Here is an 18,202-nt window from a genome sequence, read left to right on the forward strand (position 1 = left end):
CTTCGTGATAAATATCTTGGGGAGATCAGGAATATTGGGGCATACCTAAACATACTAAAGGCAATATATTGCGACTAATAGCCAACATCAAATTAAATGGAGAGAAAGTCAAAGCAATTCCACAAAAATTAGGAACACGACAGGGCTTTCCACATCTATTTAGCATAGTACTTGAAGTGTTATCTTGCAGAATATGAAAACTTAAGAAGAATAATGGGAAACAAATTGCAGGTGATACAATAATATACTTAATCTACCCCAATAATTCTACCAAGGAACTCCAAAACTGATAAATATCTTAAGTGAAGTGCTTGGATACAAAATTAACTAAAAAAAATTCAGTATCACTGTCTATATAAATGATAATTGGCGTGAGAAAGAAATCAGGGAAACAACACCCTACACTATAGCCACAAATAAGATAAAGATCTTGGTGTAACTCTAAGAAAGCAAGTTGAAAAACAGCATGAAAACAACCTAAAGACTCTGAAGAAAGAAATTGGAGAAGATATTAAAAGATGGAAATGTCTCCTATGTTCATTGATCATCAGGTTTAACATATTAAACTGGATAGCTTATCAAAAGCAATCTACAGATTCAATGCAATATCCATCAAAATTCCAACACAATTCTTTACAGAAGTTAAAATAATAACAATACTCAACATTGTATGGAAAAATAAAAAAAAACTGGATAGCTAAAACAATCCTGGACAAGAAAGTAACTTCTGGAGATGTCACTGTCCCTGATTTAAAGCTGTACCACAAAGCAATAGTAATAAACCTCACATGTTACTGGCATTAAAAGCAGACAGATTGTTCATTGGAATAAGATCAAGGACCCAGAAGTAAATACATACACCTGTGAACATTTGATTTTTGGCAAAAAAACACAAAATTGTACCATGTAAAAATTAGCATTTTCAACAAATGGCATTGGTAAACCTGGATGTTTGCATGTATAGAAATGTAAATAAATCCATATCTATCATTGTACAAAAATGAAGTCCAAGAGGATCAAAGACCTCAACAAAAATCCAGATACACTTAACCTGATAAAAGAGAAAGTGGGATATAGCCTTGTAGACATTGGAACAAGAGACACATTTCTGAGCAAGACGTTAATTGAGCAGGTACAAAAACTGACAATTAACAAATGGGATCTCATAAAACTGAAAAACTTGTGTAAAGCAAAGGAAACTGTCAATAGGACAAAAGGCAACTCACAGAATTGGGAAAGATTTTAACCTGTTCTACATCTGACATAAGTGTGATACCTAAAATATACAAAGAACACAAGAAACTAGATACCAATAAAATTAATAATCCAATTTAAAAATAAAGTACAGATCTGAACAGAGGATTCTCAATAGGGGAGTATCAAATAGATGAGAAATAGTCAAAGAAATATTCAAACCTTAGCCATCAGGGAAACGCAATTAAAGACAACACTGAGTTTTATCTTACATCTGTCAGAATAGCTAAGACCAAAATTACCATTGACAGATTTATGATGAAGAGCACATGGAACAAGGGGAATGCTCCTCCACTGCTGGTGGGAGTGCAAACTTATACAGCCACTTTGGAAATAAATATGGCAGTTTCTAGGAAATTTGGGAATCAATCTACCTCAAGACTCAGTTATACCATACCACTCCTGGACTTATGCCCAAAGAACACTCAATACCACAAGGACACTTGTTCTATCATGTTTATAGAAGCTTTATTTGTAATAATCAGAAATTGTAAATAACCTCAATAGAAAAATGGATACAGAAAATATGGCATATTTACATAATGGAATACTACTCAGTTGTTAAAAACAATGGCATCATTAAATATGAATCGGTGGAAGTAGAAAAGATAATCCTGAGTAAGGTAATCCAGACCCAGAAATACAAGAATGGTATGTACTCAATCATATGTGACTATTATGTAGAAAGTGAAGGAGAACCAAGCTACAACCCACAGAGCAGAGAAGATAAATAGCTAGGTATGCTCAAGGGGGTATGCATGAGTCTCACTGTGAAGAGGTAAAATGGAGATTGATAGTGGATGGGGGAAGAATATAGAAGGGAGAATGGAGATGGGAACAGGAGGGATCATGTGTGTGAAGGATGGGTTGTGAGAGAACTAAGAGAGACATTGGAATCTGGGAGCATCTCAGGGATGAGATGGAAACCTAGAGCAATGGAAACTTTCATGAATCTATGAGGTTGACCAATTAACACATAATATGGCAATTGTACTGGCCATCTCTTATGGCAAGATGTCCATTGGAAGGACTGGGCCACTAACCCAGCCACAAAGCCTTCTACCTACAATCTGTCCTGCCAACAGTGATTTAGGTAAAGATGTGGCAGAAATTGGGGGCGTGAACAACTAATGACTGGCACAGATGCCAACCCATATCTTGAGAGGGGCTCCCCTCTGAGGGTCAGGATCCAGAGCAGTTTAACCCAGAGTCTTAGGATAGAACCAAATATGAATGGCAAAATGTCAATGAAATGATTCCTAATGATATTCTGCTATTCTCAAAGATTGATGTCTAGTGTAACTGTCATCACAGAGGCTTTACAACAAAGCAACTCATGGAAAAATATGCAGAGAACTACCCTACATGCAAACATTAGGTGGAGCTCACAGTATCCTACAGAAGAGGGTAAGGCTGGATTTTAGGTCCCAGTGATATCAAACACACCAAAAGAAAACCCACAGACTAAACTAACCTGGGCTCATAGGGGCCCACAGAGACTCAACCAACAATAAAGGGCCTGCATGAGACTGATATAGGTGCTGTTCATATATATTACAGTTGTGTTACTTAGTGTTCATGTGACACTCCTAATAATGAGAGCAGAGGATGTCTCTGACAATTTTGCCTCCTTTTGACACCCATTGTTCCTACCAGATTACCAGATCCAGCCTTAATAGAAGAGGAAGAGATTAGTTGCCCTGCTATTCGATGTACCATGGCTGGCTGATATGATTGGGAGGCCCAGCTGTATTGAAGAGTAACAGTGTAAGGGAATGGAATGGGTTGGGGTTAGTGGTGGAAGAAGTAGGAATAGGAGAGTGAGGGAAATTTTGGTTTGGACAAAAAAACCAATAAATAAATAAATAAATAAATAAATAAATAAATAAATAAATAAATAAATAAATAAATAAAGCAAAAATAAATCATGAACATAATTCACTAACCTGAAGAAGGAGATATCCATCAAAGTAAAAAAAAAAACTTACAGAACACAAAATAGACTATAACAGGAAAGAAAGGCCATTTAGCCTATAATAATAATGAAAAAAAAAAAACTAAGCCTAGAGAACACATTACAGGTGGATAGGCAAGGCTTGAAATGGGATGATTAAATGGGGAGCAGGAAAAGAGAAGGACTTGAGGGAGAGAGGGAATATGAGGAGTGACAACTAAAATTAAGGAATATTTGAGCAAATATATGTAAACCTAGTACAATAAAAACTTCTTAAAATATATACATAAGTGATGGCAATATAAATAATATTATCAATTAATGAGAGAGATAGTATTCCAAATGACAATCTCTTGTTACCAAAGGAAGCTTCCATTTCTGGTATTGGGTTACATCTAATTGAGTTCTTGGCCAAAGAGATTCCATGGGAACCCCTAACACAGGCCATTGCCAAGACTATAGGTTGCTCTCCACAGACTGACAGCAAGGACTCATTGCTGAAGACAACATCTTTATCACTCATCGAACATGGAGATGTTGATTACATACAGATTTCAGCTCTGAATTCCATAATCTTTGTTAAAAGAAGGTACTCTGCAAACTGTCAAAAGATAAATGCAAACATGAAGCCAGCCACAAATCCTCTGATCTACAATTGTGTCCTACCTGAGAGATATGCTGGAGTAATGGTGGCACAAAGCTCATAGGAGGAAATAACCAATAATTTATTTTACTTAAGTCCCACTCCATGAGATGGAATCCATACCTGACACTGCTTTGTTGACCAGAGACTAGATACCCTGGGAGCCTAGGGTAAAAGTAACTAATGCTGGTCTAACAATTTAGTGACAAAATGACTCCTAACGATATACTACTATGCTCAGATTTGTGCCTTGTTCAGCCATCATCAGAGAAGCTTTCTCCTGAAGCTGGCAAGAACAAATAAGAGACCCTCAGACAGACATTACACAGAGTGGATGTTTTTGAACAAATCAGTTCTTTTTTTTTTATTTTTCGAGACAAGGTTTCTCTGTGTAGCTTTGCGCCTTTCCTGGAACTCACTTGGTAGCCCAGGCTGGCCTCAAACTCACAGAGATCTGCCTGGCTCTGCCTCCCGAGTGCTGGGATTAAAGGCGTACGCCACCACCGCCCGGCCAAATCAGTTCTTAATGGTATGTTTCCACTAAATCCCTCCCTCTATAGCTCAGAGAACTCCTCAGAAGAAGAAGAAAGTGTAAGAGTCAGAGAGGAGGGAGGACATGAAGAAAACAAGACCCTCCACATCAGCATGAGAAAAGCACGTATGAAGCTACATTCTGAAGCATGCTGCACTGTGCTCCATGTCTGCACCAGTTCTCTGCTCTATATTAGAGTTTGCACTTTCATAATTTTATGGGCTTTCCAAGTGTTCAAACATATGGGTCTGTGATTTTTGTGCCATTTTTTGTGATGCTTTTGTTCTGTTGATTTTTCTTGTCCAACTCTAAGGTGATAGTATTCTTTCATCATATTGTATTTTATTTTGTTATCCTTTTATAAAGGAATGAATGAATGAATGAATGATATTCTAGCCACTAAGATAAAAGTTAACACCTTAACTGTCATTTGTACCTGCTGGGAGAGGGAATGTCAGGTTTCTCCACTACAATGCCCCTGTATATATCTAGTACTCCAGGGCAGTCTTCATGTTCAGGAGTAATTGACCTACATACAATAGACTCCACAGTTTTGTGTGTGTTTTGGGGATGCTTTCATTTGGTTACAGCTGGTGTTTTTATTTTTCCTTTTTTTATTATTAGAAATTTTCTATTCATTTTACATACCAACCACAGATCCCCTTTCTTTCCTTCCTCTGACTCCCTAGCCTCCCCTCACTAACCCCCATTCCCACCTCCTCCAAGGCAAGGTCTCCCATGCGGTGTCAGCAGTGTCTAATACACACAGTTGAGGCAGGTCCAAGCCCCTGCTCCTGCACCAAGGCTGTGAAAGTTGTCCCACCATAGGCAGTGAGCTCTAAAAAGGTTGCTCATACACAAGAGATGGATCCTAATCACACTGTCAGGGTCCCATTAAGCAACAAACTACACAAATGTCTGTCTATAAAAAGGGCCTAGAACAGTCTCATGGTGCTTTTCTCTTTTGGTATTGTTTTCATTTGGGGACTTTTTTTTTGACAAAGAATTTAAATTTGGGTGGGTGAGGAAAGGGAAATAATTCTGAAGGAATTGTGGGAGGGAAAGAATATGATCAAAATATATTTAAATTGCCCAGCATGGTGGCACACACCTTTAATCCCAGCACTCGAGAGGCAGAGGCAGGTGTATCTATGTGAGTTTAAGGTCAGCCTGGTCTACAAGGTGAGTTCCAGGGCAGTCCAGAAAAACCAAATATATGTGTGTGTGTGTGTGTGTGTGTGTGTGTGTGTGTGTAAAAATTTACAAATTGTTTTAAACAATAAAAAATATAATAGGGAAATCAATACAAAAAAGTTACAACTACCAGCTGCCTTCGTTGTCACCAGAGTCTACTTCTATAAGGTAAAGAGTGGCTGTAAGATTCCTTCTCCTCCTTAACTAAATTTTTGAAGAATTCTAAGGTGGAAAAGTTTATTTTTCTGACAAACTGTTTGCTCAGTGCATTTTTTTTTGCTCAGTAAAAATTACAATTGATATTTTTATCTGTGATATGTAAATGTGTAAATGATGGTTACTTTTCACCTATAACTTCCAAACTATTTAAATTTTTGGGTTGTTGATCAAATGAGAATACTGTTTTGCTTATATGTTTGGTTTCATTATTATGTGCCCATCATTAGAAGCCGGATTTTTTAATTAAATGAACATAAAATACACAAATGAACTTCAAAATTAGTTTCCTTAATGGTCTTTTGAAACAATGTCTCTTGTAGCCAAGGTCTCTCACACACCAGACAACCAAGGATTACCTAGAGTTCTATCTTGCAATGCATGGTTTAGAGTTATGTGACACTCTTCCAAGATATGTAATTTTTTATTTTTTAAAATAAGAGATATTTGAGACACATACATATTATTAAGGATATTCATAACCTTCAGCAGTTCATTTCAGTGAAATGAAACCTGCAAAATCATATAAGGTTAGGGGCTATCTGAGTATTAAGATATATTTCATTACTTAATGTTAATACATTTTAGATATTATCTTCTAAAACTTTTGAAATTTCTAGTGTGTTCTAGCTAACCATGTGGAACCCTCTGTACTGCTGAGCACAGGACACCAACCTCCCTGACAGATTGCATGCCTTTGCCCTCTTGTTTTCACCAAAGGGAGATGGCATTCATTTGAACACACCAGTGAAATGATACTGTTTACCCCTTCCCCATTGACCACTGGGTTATTAGCTGTATCGAATGTAGTGTATAGACAGAACTGGAAAACCAGTAGAACAAGTTTGAGCTACCACACCCAACTTCAGGGTCAAGTAGGGTGGACAAGGAGGCTGAGAGGAAATGCCAGATGCAGGCTAATAAAAGACATAGGGTGTAATCTCATATTTAGTGACTTTTCATGAGCCTACCACTGATAGAATAGGTACAATGGGAATCCTGAGGAGTGTGGGATGCTGTATGGGGTGAAATGCTAATGGATTGTGTGATTGCTGTAAGAATGACAGTTACCTTTTTCATGTCTTCATAGCTCAGTACCAGGAAGTTGTCCCTTTCTCTCATAGACAGCCAGGCACAGGTGTGCTCAAACCATGATCCATATGGCACTGTGTGAATGGAGTAGAGAAATATTGATTACAAATAATCAAACTGAGGTCTGCCTGATATTCTTCTCTTCTCTGCAAATGAGAGGCAGCTTTACAAAAAAATCCAGTATTTACATAATTCAGTGTGATATTTTGCCTGTGGCCATGTCATAGAATCAGCAGCTGGCAACTGAAGTGTAGGTGGTTAGTTTACCAGGAAGCAAAGCTCAGATGAGTGAGTCTTAGATAGGCAAGACCTTGATGGCTTTGGCCCCAGAATGTCTCTTGCCATTGATGCTGTGCTGTTACATGTTTACCATTGATATTTTCCTCTGTTTTTTCATGGTATGAATGGGTGTGGGGAAATACCCACTGCCCTTAATTTATTATGACTATCCAGTGGAAATATCCCATTCTCCTGGGCATTTCTATCAGTGGATTATTATAAAGATGATTTCCTCCTAAGCTATTCTATTTAAAGCAAAGATTTTATACAAAATAATAGTATAAGGTTAAATGGAATTTTGATTATTGAGGGTTTTTAATATAGTAACTGATTGTGATAGAGGTTAGCTTAGTAGAAAAACTAATAAAGTCAAAAGCAAGATATGGTGTTTCCCTACCCCTGACAAATCAGGGGCTGCAGAGGATAAAAAATAAGAACAAGGAAATGTCACACAGCTAGTTTTTCTTGAGGATTCATATAGACTGTGGCTTAGGTTAATGATTAAATAAAATAATTCTTTTGTAGAATATTATTTTAAGGTGTGTTACCTTTGCTTAGGTTGCATTTGTTTAACTCTGTGAAGTTGTGTTATGGTACCTGTCTAAACACCTGATGGTCTAATAAAGATCTGAAGGCCAATAGTGAGGCAGGAGAAAGAACAGAAGGGGCTGGCAGGCAGAGAATATATAGAAGAATACTGGGAGTAAAAAAGACCAAGAAATGAGAAAGAAGAAGGGGAACATCAGGGGTCAGCCACTCAGATACATAGCCAGTCCCAGTAGGAGTAAGAGTAAGATTTATAGGTGTAAGAGAATAAGAAAATCCCAGAGGCAAAAGGTAAATGGAATAATTTAAGTTAAGAAATTCTGGCAAGAAACAAGTCAAATTTAGGTTGGATATTTACAAGTAAGCAAAAGCCTCCTTATGTGATTTATTTTGGAGCTGGGTATTAGACCACCTAAAAGAGTGAAAAATAAACAGCATAGTTGTGTCCCAGAAGTTAAGCTAGCTCAAATTCTTTTAATCTTAATGTTGAGATATGTGTTCATTGACTTAAGTGAGCATCATAGCTAAAACAAAGCTTCCAATATGACTTACAGATAGGATGAGATATTTTTATTAATAACTTTGAGATGAAAAACCTGAAGAAACCATATAAAGTCTAGAAGAGCACATAGTTGTGTGAGGGACTCATTGAGGTCAAGAAACAAGAACAAAGCAGCTTGGTTATTATTAGCAGATGGATCATTCTTGTTAGGATAGATTGGTAATTAAAGATGAAGATTAATACCCTAATTCTTTAAATCCTGATAATTCAAAGATGGTGATTAATTAATGCCCATTTCTGCCACCTTCTTCCTAATACAAACAAAGCTATTGATGAATAAAGATACACTCTGAGTATTTAATAGACAGAAGACTGATTGTTTTTCATATATAATAATTTTGGTTTGTGATTCTTTCAAGATTCTTTATAAGATTACCATTTGAGATAAGTAATGAAATGACTGACCCTTCCTTTGTAACCACAAAATCCAGCTTGCCAGTAAAAGACTGGCTGAGAAATATATCTTACTTGCTTTTATTCTGTTAATCTATACCAAGTTGCTGGATATGAATGTATGAGAGTTCTTGGGATAATTTGTTTTTCATCTAAAACATGTAATATGTAGGATGTTTAATCATTTAAGGGAAATTGGAAATCATGATTTCTAACTGTATTCATTGTAATCATTCACTTGAAAAATAGAATGAAATCACATTGCAATTTTTATATTGCCTGAGAAATTTTGTTGATATATAATCAGTAAGAGAAAAATAAAGAAGAACAGAAAACGATGGAGAAATACAAATGTTTGTGTATGTTTCCTCCTTTTTTGCTGTCCCAAGAGAGTTAAATTTAGTCCTCTCTCTGTCCCCAGCAAATTTAGTTTTACTCCCTCAGACAGAAAATTCAAGTTAAGTGATTAGTTTGCTGACACCATAACTTCCCATTCATTCCTTGAGTTCCTGAAGGCTGGTCTTCATGGCAATGATAACATTTGTCACACACACACACACACACACACACACACACACACACACACACACACAGAGAGAGAGAGAGAGAGAGAGAGTAAATAAGTAGATAAAATTTTGTTCATTAGTAAACTCATCACCTTACAGATTTATTTCTGATGCCATGAGGAGACATCCGAAAGGCAAGCAGCAGTGACAAAGGCATGAGTTGGTAAAATGTGATCAAAACAATACAGGAAGCCAGAGGGTTCTGAGCATGTCCAGGTTGGGACTTTTTATTACCATCATGTCTGGCAAGCTATATTAACCCCTTCTGAGGGAGATCTCTTCCCACTAACAACCACCTCTAAGGTTCTACATCTTGTGGATAGTGACTCTTTAAGACCAGAGACTCTAAAACACAGACAGCTAGAGACGTTCAAGTCATAGCCTTCCACATTCAACCCAATGCTTCATTTACATTCCTAGTACTACTGTGATGTGTTTTCAATAGTCAGAATGTCCTAAGTGTTCCTGGTCTAGTTATGTTGTCTCTTCATGTCTCACCCTCCATTGAGGGCTTGCATTGTTCCCCATTATCTGAAGAAACAACTGAATCAAGTCAGGAGAGAAGGTAAGACTTAAGCCAGTGTCAGAGCAGTAGGATACATGAATTCAATGAATCTAAATTTTACTGAAACCTGGTGGTGGTAAAGGATCTACAGAGAAAGTGTAGAGATAAAGTGAATTGCATAATATATGAGACAATTAAGTCCCTCAAAGAGACTAAAAGCTGGGCTCAGGTGATGGCTCAATGGAAATCAATTGCCTTGTATGTCACAAGACCTGTGCTCATTACATGAGTTGGCTGTTTGAAACCTGGGGCCTATGCCCGGTTGCTTGGCTTGGCCTGGGAGGAGGGGACTGGACCTGCCTGGACTGAGTCTACCATGTTGATCTCAGTCCTCAGGGGAAGCTTTGCTCTGGAGGAGGTGGGAATGGGGGGTGGGCTGGGGGGAAGGTGAGGGGGGCGGGAGGGGAGAACAAGAGAATCTGTAGCTGATATGTAGAACTGAATTGTATTGCAAACTAAAAATAAAAAAAAACAAATTTAAAATAGTTTAATTGGCAATAATAAAAATATCTGTAACATCAAAAAAAGTCCCATATAATGTTTGAATACTTGGTTCGCAGATGGTGTATATTTTGGGAAGATCAGCAAGTATGAACTTGCTGGAGGAAATATGTCTCTGGGGTAGGATTTAAGGTTTCAAGGACTAGGACTGTTTCAAGTGCTCTCCTTCTGCCTCCTGTTTGTGGGTTGAGGTGTGAGGTCTTAGGTGTTACCCCCATGCCATGCCTGTCTCCTGGTGCCATGCTTCCTATAATGGTGATGATAGACTCTTATCACTCTGGAACCATAAGCTCCAAACAAAGCATGCCTTCAATAAGTTGCTTTGTTCATGGTGTTTTATCACAGCAATAGAAAAGTAATGAATACACCAAGGATGCAAAGTCCTCATTACTGAAAACCTCAATACACTGAAGACAGAAACTGATGCAGATGTTAGGAGATGGAAAATGTTCCCATGGTCACAGACTAGAAAAATTCATGTTATAAAATGCCCATCCTAGCAAAAGCAATGAACAGACTCAATATAATACCAATCAAGATTTTAGTATTATCCACAGAAATAAAAATAAATAACCTTCAAATTGATACAGAATGGTTGAATGCTCACTCCTAAGTGCAACATTACAGAACTGCCTCTAATGCTCAGGGATCATTGCAGGGTTGCTCTGATTGGTTGGTAAATAAAACACTGATTGGCCAATAGGCAGGAGGAAGTATAGGCGGGACAAAGAGGAGAATAAAGCTGGGAAGTGGAAGGCTGAGTCAGAGACATGCCAGCTGCCACGATGACAAACAGCATGTGAAGATGCCGGTAAGCTACGAGCCACGTGACAAGGTATAGATTTATAGAAATGGATTAATTTAAGCTGTAAAAACAGTTAGCAAGAAGCCTGGTACGGCCATAGAGTTTGTAAGCAATATAAGTCTCTGTGTTTACTTGGTTGGGTCTGAGCGGCTGTGGGACTGGCAGATGAGAGAGATTTGTTCTGACTGTGGGCCAGGCAGGAAAACTCTAGCTACAGCCACCACCACGAGAAACATACTGTAAGATACTGGAAAGCCATGAGCCACGTGGCAATTTATAGATAAATAGAAATGGGTTAATTTAAGATACTAGAACTACATAACAAGAAGCCTGCCATGGCCATACAGATTATAAGTAAAAAAAGCTTCTGAGTGATTATTTTATTAGTGGGCTGTGGGACTGCAGGGGCTTGGTGGAACCTGGAGGGAAACTTCCCAGCTACAGTTCTGTACAGTTTTTTGTTTGTTTGTTTTCTTTTTTGAATATTTGTCTGCTCTTTGTATCAAGATGATACTTCAAACAATACTTTGATAAAAAGTCTTAATTTCCTTCTTTCATGTAACAGTTCAAGAAGTTTGCTCTACTCTGAAGGTCTGGAAAAATCATCTAACCTGTACATTGCAGAAGGGGGAGCAGAAAGGATGTTGAAGCTGGAAAAGAGAAAGAGAAGGGCTGGAAAATGCTGACGTGTAGGCATGACAGAGCAAGTGTAGTTATGATCTAAAAGGAACTGAAGTTGCTGCAAAGATTCTGCATTAGACTAGGCCAAAAATGACTCATTGTGGACTGAGGAAGATACTCAAGGGACACTAAACTCCATAATGAAATTATGAATACTGAATGATTCTGGGTGGTAGGAAGACACTGTCTTCAGTTGTGTCCCCAGTGAGGTGCCAACTAGGTTTCCATTGGCAGTTCAAAACCCACATTCCCACACAAGATAATAATCGTGGTTACATTGGATGGGTCATCAATAAAGAGACATGAAAGTTATAAAGGAGAACTGTAGGGAATGGGGGTTACTAAAGGTGAGAGGGAGATAACAGAGGGAAAAGGGTTTCAATAAGCAGAATATAAGTTACACATCTTTGAAATTTCTAAAGAACAAATTCAATAATAAATTCATACAAAAGTACAAACAATTCCAGATAATCAAAGCAACCTTGAAAAAAGATAGGACCTTATTTTAAGTTCTACTACAGAGACAGAGCAATGAAAACAGAATAGCACTAAAACAAAACAAACATGTGGATTAACTGAATAAAAACCAAGACATAAGTTCACACAACTGGAGACACTGTATTTTTGACAAAATATTGAAAACATGCATTGGGCCAGGCAGCAGTGGTGCACGCCTTTAATCCCAGCACTCAGGAGGCAAAGCCAGGTGGATCTCTGTGAGTTCAAGGCCAGTTCTGGTCTACAGAGTGAGACCCAGGACAGGCACCAAAACTACACAGAGAAACCCTGCCTTGAAAAATAAAAAAAAAAATTCATTGGAAGAAAAAATGGGATCTTAGGTACATGGTATTTTGGAAACTGGATAGTTATGTGTAGAAGAATGAATATAGATCTTAATTCTTTATCACACATACACAATACACAAATACACACACGCATTCACCGCAATCATAAATGTACCAAGGCCCTCAACAGAATACACAAAACTTTAAAACTGCTTGAGGAAAATACAGGAAGTGCACTTTGAGAGGTAATCACAGGTAAGGACTTTCTAAATGCTACTCATCTCATTCAGAAAATAAGGCCAATACTCAACAAGTGGGATCCCATGAAATTAAAAGATTTCTATCGACCAAAGGCAATCATTAATCATGTGAAGATTCAGCTAATAAAATACAAGAAAGCTTTCTGAGTTATATGCTCCCAGACAATGTGTATCTAGTATCTACAAAGAAATAACAATGATAAAATATTCAATATGAAGAAAAAAACTGGAGCAAAAACTTGTGCTATGGAACCAAAAAGTATACCATAAAAGAAAGACAGTGCTTCATATGTATTTTTAAAGTGTTCATCATCATTAGCTATCAAGGAAATACAAACAGAAACTAAAAACTATCTAGGACTCCATCTCATCTGTCAGATTGGCCACTGTTATTAAAAAATATATATGCCACAGTTGTAACATAGAGAAAACCTGTCTCAAAAACAACAACAAAGACAAAAAATGGAAAAAAAAACAAGTAAATGTTTGAAGTGTATGTTGATAACATTTAAGAAGAAAAGAAAGCCGGGCCGTGGTGGCGCACGCCTTTAATCCCAGCACTCGGGAGGCAGAGCCAGGCGGATCTCTGTGAGTTCGAGGCCAGCCTGGGCTACCAAGTGAGTTCCAGGAAAAGGCACAAAGCTACACAGAGAAACCCTGTCTCGAAAAACCAAAAAAAAAAAAAAAAACCAAAAAAAAAAAAAAAAAAAAAAAGAAGAAAAGAAAATTTAAAAATAAAGGAATGAGAAAGGAGTAGATGCAGATAGTGGACAAGACTGTTGAAAGAGAATATAGGCTAATGTTCTTCTAGTTCTATATTTCTCATGGATTTTTGGGTTTTGTGGTCATATATTGAGTGAAATATAAACAATATTGAAAGTACAACATTTAATATGAAGTTTCCCTGCTTCTCTTTTGGATACCAATTCTAAATGTATACAAGAGTCTCAATAATTTTGGTGAATCCTGTTTTTATTTATGTGCAAATTGTTTTATAATAAAATTTAGTTTTTAATTTTTTTTTAATTTTCAGAAAAATTGTGGGGAATTAAAAGCACTGGTATGAGTGTAAACTATACAGCCATCATTTAAATGACTATGGTATGCATTCAAATGCTTTAAACAGAAATTCCATATGACCCAGCTATCAAATCTTAGGTATATATTCAAACTAGGTAGGTATATACTACTACAGACTTAGATATATACAACTAATAGGTACTTGAACATTTGTGTTTGTTGCAGCTCTGTTCACAATAGCTACAGAACAGGTTTAGCCTAGATGTTCATCAATTGAAAATAGATGATATTATGATATATAGACACAATGAAATTTCGTTGAGCTCTAAAGATGAAATTAGGAAATTCTCAGTAAAATAGTTGCAACTGGAAAATATACTTAATGAGGTAACACAAGCACAGATAGACAAACACTGCATCTTTTCTCTCATACTTGGATCCTAGACAAATTCTTAGCATGTTTACCTTGATGTGTAAATAAAGGAGAGGAAGGCAGAAAAGAACCATTAGAAGAATAGCAAGAAAAAAGAGACCTTAAGGAGAGAGAAGTACCAGGACACATATGGTATCAGTATGAATGAGGGAATATGAGACTGATTGTGTTTATACAAAGATGGGGTGGGTAAATTGGGATAGAATTAACAAAAACCAAGAATATATGAAAATGCCATATAGAAACTCATTAGTTTTTAAGCTCATTTAAAAATATATTAAAGAGTTTAAATCAAGGCAGCTTTCATGAACAGATACTACTGCTCCCAGAAGCTATTGGTTTAAAAATGGAAACTCTACTGCAATTATTGGGATACCTCCCTAGGAGTTGTTGCCTAAAATGGGCCTGAGGTTGCAAATAATCTAGGCAATTGTCACTGTTGTCAGTTGCCCACAAAAACTAGTTGGTAAGACCCTATTTCTAAAGGCAACCTTATAGTCATGTCACAGAACATAAGGAAAACAAACTGAGAATGAACTGAAATATGTCTTTCTCCTGAACAGTCCTCATTTTTACTGAAGGTTTTATGTAGGCTACTTTTGGGAGATTCTTGTCAATAATATTACTCAGCTATGGACACTGATATCTATACTTCAACCATCCATACAACATATGCCCCCTGATGTAAATAATGGCAATTGTGGTATCAGAGTAATGAATCATTTTCTGATTGAGAAAAACTCACATCTCATACAGTCAACATGGTTAACTCTCCACGCTGGAGAGGGAATAGGTCCTGGTGATGTTGCTGTCACTGCTGTTCTGCTCACCACAAGCTATAACATCTTCATTAGTACTGGAAAAACTAGATACTCCAAATATTGCCAGGATGGTATATCACTAGTCAAGCCATAGCTGTGCCATTAGGCAGTGGCTTGTGAGAACAGGAAGACTTAACAATTAGATTTATAATGATAATGATCCTTGGATCAAGAGTTTGGTAGAGTGTAGAGCAATAAGCTGGAGTCAAGAGAAAATTACAAAATATACTAAAGGCTAGAGATATAACCAAGATATATAACAAAAATGGCATTGGAAGTTGAACCCCAGCAATAAATAAACAGAACACGGTAGTGGGTGCTTATAGTCTTATAACTCATTAGGTAGATGGAGGCAGAACAGACCTTCAAGGCAATCCTTATCTGTATAGAGAATTTAAGACAGGCCAGCCTAAGCTATATCACACCTTGTCTTCACAAATGTATCTCAGCCTCCCTCAACCCCTATATTTAAACAGGACACTCACCATTTCCTTTGAGGAACCATTCAAAGTAAGTTTCTAGTGACTCTGGCATCTTAATAAGGTTTGACTTATCCCAGAAAAAATAACCAGACACAAGAACATCTCTAGGATTTCTGAAAACATAGATCACCTTAAATAGAAAAACATGCAAATGAAGGTCAATATAGTATAAACCACCTTATATATGACACAGTTTATATAAAATGTTAATTGAATATCAATGAGGTTTCTAAAAGCATTTGTTATTTTTATTTGAATGAAATATAAACAGAAGTGCAAAATATCTATATTTATAAAAATCTTTTATAATTTTATTTGATTTACAAAAATGTAACAGCAAAATGACTACAGTCATTAATATTGAAAAAAAACAGCAACAACAAAAAGCCAAGATTGATTCAATACTTATAAAGATCAATATCTTACTGTGAGAAAGACTATCCATCCACTGTGAAAGAATATCTCATATACAAAGAGTAATGGATACTGTGCTAAAGCTATGTGAAAAACGACAAACTAATTGGTTTCTATAACTGTAAATATGAAGAAAATTCTAAAAAGAATCATGATGCAGAGTTTAATGCTAATGTTTCATTGCACAATGGTGAATACAAAGACACGTGAGCCCCTAAAAAAGTGCTGAGATGGAGAGAAATAGGCTTCCCTTGGGAAAAGCATAGCAATTGGTTATGCAATATCGATTTCTTAGCCCTGAAAACTTACATACAGGTAACATTGTGCATACTGAGAAGATTGTACCAAGATATGTAGGAATATGTAGATAAATACACAGATGTAATAAAAAAGAGAATATAAATTTGAAACACAGAAAAGAGTGGTATAGTAGTGAGCCTGGAGAGAGGAAGAGAAAGGAGGAATAATGTATGTAATTATAGTATAATCTCAAAAATAGAAGAAATAAATTAAAAAAAATAATTTTAAGGAAATGAAATTAATATTTTGTATCAATGCTCATTTTGACATTATAGTATAATTCATCTTTTAGACCTTAATTTCTCCAAACACAAGTCTCCCAAATCCATATAAGACACACACATATAGTTTAATGGTCACAACTTCATTGTGATAGTTTCAAAAGAGATTATTTTCTATGTTTGTCTTTATGGTTTAACCATAAATACTTATAGGTTCTAAGGTGGAGGGACTTCCAAAAAACTTTCTTATTAACAATAAACTGTGGTAGGTCAGAACCTGTATGTCTCTGGTTCCTTCTGGAGATCTTCTTTCACTGATGTCAGTGATTCCTGTGGCTATTGATCTCAGTGGACAGCTAGACATAGCAAGACACAGTGGATACAGAGAAGCCATGATTGTTGAACAATCTCTCAGATTACAACATTAGTGCCTGGTGAGGCTGTTTCCCCTATAAACAAGTCTGCTTGGGTGATTCACCCATTTGACATGGGCTATATGAAGAATCAAGATTAGCTAATTGACTTTTATCACAACAAAACAGTAATATCCACTGTACACTAGAATTTGAACTCAACTTGACCTGTATGTGTAGTCCCTGAATGCCCTACTGTAATAATACATTTTTTTCATACATATGCCCAGGATCACTGAGAGATGGTTGATATCCCAGTACTCTGATACAGTCTGTGAAGGGGACATATTAGCAGCACCTAGTGTGTGAGAATCCCAGCTTTCCTCACCAAATCTACGCAGAGTGCATTTCAGGCAGATCTCCAAGGCCCATCATGGCACAGTAAGTTAAATGTGCATTTGGCCAAAGTATTCTCAACCACTGGACACTGACCTTGGCCTTGGATCTGAAGAAAGATTTGGGGAAAAGATGAATAGGGAGGTGGGAGCTCATGAGGCATGGTCCTTCCTTATTGATTAACACTGCATATCCATTTTGAGTCTCTATCCAGGGTGAGCGTTCCCAGACGGGCACAGATTGGATCCATTTGGGATTCCCCTTGGTCTGAATCAAGCAAACAATCTCAATCAGCCAGTTAGTTCCTGAACAAGAAGGAAAAGTTATTGTCATTCATTTCAAGAGCACCTGTGAAAAGCTTTAAATAGAAAATACAACCATATAATTTACACTGCAGCTGTTTTCAATCACAAAGGCATGTGGTATTCACAATATTCACATGGTATACATACAAAATATATTCTTCCAGCACACTCAAAATGCTTCAACTAACGAAACTGAGAATCTTTACTCAGTAAACTCTACCTGCCTACTGAACATCCCCTCCTTTCCTAAAACATCAACATTCTACATTCTGGTTCAGTAAATTCAACTATCCCAGATATTTGTCAGGGATTCAGTCATGGAATCTGTCCTTGAGATGGGGATCCTTTCATTTAATACAATGTCATTAAGATGCATCCATCCCGCAGTGTATATATGAGTACTGCTTCCCTTTTGTAAATAAATTCCTTTATGTCTATTCATCATACACACTTGTATTTGTGAGTATATGCTCGTTTGTCAGTGGGTGTTTCTCTAGCTTTATTCTCTGGGCTATTATTTGAATCCTCTTCCTGCAGTTTACTGCCCTTGGATTTTCCATGTTATTGCCCTTTGATGTTAGCAACCTAATACTTAACCAATGGTTACTGCTTCTGCCATCTACCAATAC

The 18,202-nt window shown here is 36.9% G+C and overlaps 1 pseudogene; it reads right to left on the reverse strand.

Moving 5' to 3' along the window:
* The window catches only part of LOC131901565 (sulfotransferase 2A1-like), a 38,388-nt pseudogene that overhangs the window by 19,595 nt on the left and 591 nt on the right, over positions 1 to 18,202 (reverse strand).

This window comes from Peromyscus eremicus, unplaced genomic scaffold (genome assembly GCF_949786415.1).
Source record: "Peromyscus eremicus unplaced genomic scaffold, PerEre_H2_v1 PerEre#2#unplaced_112, whole genome shotgun sequence".
Lineage (NCBI taxonomy): Eukaryota > Metazoa > Chordata > Mammalia > Rodentia > Cricetidae > Peromyscus > Peromyscus eremicus.